Genomic DNA, 2,408 nt, shown 5'->3' on the forward strand with positions numbered 1-2,408 from the left:
GTCCATATCATAAACTTGGTTCACATTTGATCCAAAATCACACACGTGTTTGTGTGTATGTATGTTTGGTGGAACTCAAGCCAGAATGGATTCCATATATATATATATATATATTTATTTATTTATGAAAATGATCCTACTCATTTTAAAAGTTTATAATATTTATGAAAATGACTCTGCTCATTTTTTACTTAACTTCTCATCCATCAGATCTTCCAGATCAATGACTTGGATTTGTCCTCACGTTCTCACTTTGGGGCATAATTCTCATATGATTAGGATTCTATATATATATATATATATATATATATATGTATGTATGTATATGGCGGTTAATTAGCCATATAACCGTAGTACATACAAAAAATATTTCAAAAAATAAAAAAAAAAACAAATATAGTATATACAATAGTTATGCTTATAACCGTCATATATACTATAAATATATATTTTTTAAATAAATAAATAAATATGGTATATTCAGCGGTTAAGTGTATAACAAGCGTATATACAATAAATAGTTCAAAAGATAATAAAAAAAGTATAATATATACAACGGTTTGCATATAATCGACATATATACTATAAATATTTTTAAAAAATTAAAAAAAAAAACCAAATATAATATATACTACGGTTATGAGTATAATAACCATTGTATATACTGTAAATATCAAAAAAAAAAAAACAAATATAGTATATAAGCAGTTATGCATATAACTGCCGTATATATAATAAATATTAAAAAAAAAACATAATATATACGGTGGTTAGCCGTATAACTACTATATATACTTCTATTTAAAAAAATTATAATATAGTATATACGACGGTTGTATGCTATAACCGTTGTATATACGTCGTATATATTATACCGCAATTAATTAAAAATCGTTGTATATTTGGTGTAGTACACCATTTTTGTAGTAGTAGGCCGTGGTATTGTTAAGTGGAAGTAATATACAATAGAGTTAATTCCACTTTTTGTCCTAGATTTATAGGTGCCAATCTATTTTTACTAATTCATTTTAAGAACATTCATTTTTTTGTCCTATTACTATTATGGCATGATCATTTTTGGTCTTCCGTCAACAAAATCGTTGAAATATCATTAAATACAATACCATTTTGACGCTTTTTACATAAAGTGTGTTAATTCATAATTGAAGACCTAAATGCCCTTGTATTTATTTTTAATTTTTTAAATAAAAATCATAATTGAAAACCTAAATGCCCTTGTATTTTACAAAATTTAAATACTTTTGTTGATGCAGGACCAAAAATGGTCATTCCACAATAATACTAGGACTAAAGAATGGTGATTTGAAAAAAAAAACTAAAAGTAGAATGTCAACTATAAATCCTGGACTAAAAATGAAATTAACTCTATAAATAACAAATTTAAGGTGGGGTTCAAATATTTACATACTTTCATTAAAAAAAATAAGTTAATTAAAAGAAATTCAAGACAAGAGCAAAAGATCACCAACAAAGATAGAAAATATTAAGAACAAGAAGAAGATTTACGTAATCCACGGGAATAAAAGAAAAGAAAATCTTTTATGGATAACTCTAATGATATATTTACAAAATTATTCATATACCGTTCTATTTTGCTCTACTATACTTTATGTTAGGATCAGGTGCTTACCACTTATGCCAAAAGCTATAGCTAATAACGAAGGCGTAACTTTATTTCTTTATAGACCGTCATCACATTTTCTAGAGGTTGGGTGCTGGGATCAGGTCCGGTCTTATCATTGTATAGGCCTGGACTCAGGGACCAAAAGTGAGCACAAAAGGACGAAAAGTGCAACATCAATGATAACTTATAGACAAAAATGAGCATGACCAACACTCAGGGAAGAATTCTAAAATTACACTATAACTTAGAGACGAAAAGTACAATTTTTCTTAATAAATAATAAATTGTTTATTAATAAAAATTTATAAAACAAAACTTACAACACATTGAAGGAGCTGAAAACTTTTTGACTGAGGGTGGGAAATTAAAATATTTTAAAACACGATAAAAAATATTCATAACAAAATATGAAACATAATTAATTGGATAAAATGGTTCTAATACAAAACACATTATAAATCACATATATATTTTTTTATATTAATATGACATTGACTAGATGATTCATTAAAAAATTATCTTTTAATTTGTTTTTTCCATAACTGAATCAAAAATATAATCTTTACAATTCATAACATCGCCAACTAAGGTTCGAATCCCAGTAGTGATAGCTTAGATTCTTTGGGCCAGAAAAACTCAATATAGCCGTCACGAAAAATAGATTTTTCTTATGAAATATTAATTATAACTGTGATATTAATAAGAAATTGAGAATCTTAAACTAAAGATGAAGAACACTGAAATGGAGAAGGAGGAAGAAGCA

Source organism: Ipomoea triloba, chromosome 16 (assembly GCF_003576645.1).
Source record: "Ipomoea triloba cultivar NCNSP0323 chromosome 16, ASM357664v1".
NCBI classification, from domain to species: domain Eukaryota; kingdom Viridiplantae; phylum Streptophyta; class Magnoliopsida; order Solanales; family Convolvulaceae; genus Ipomoea; species Ipomoea triloba.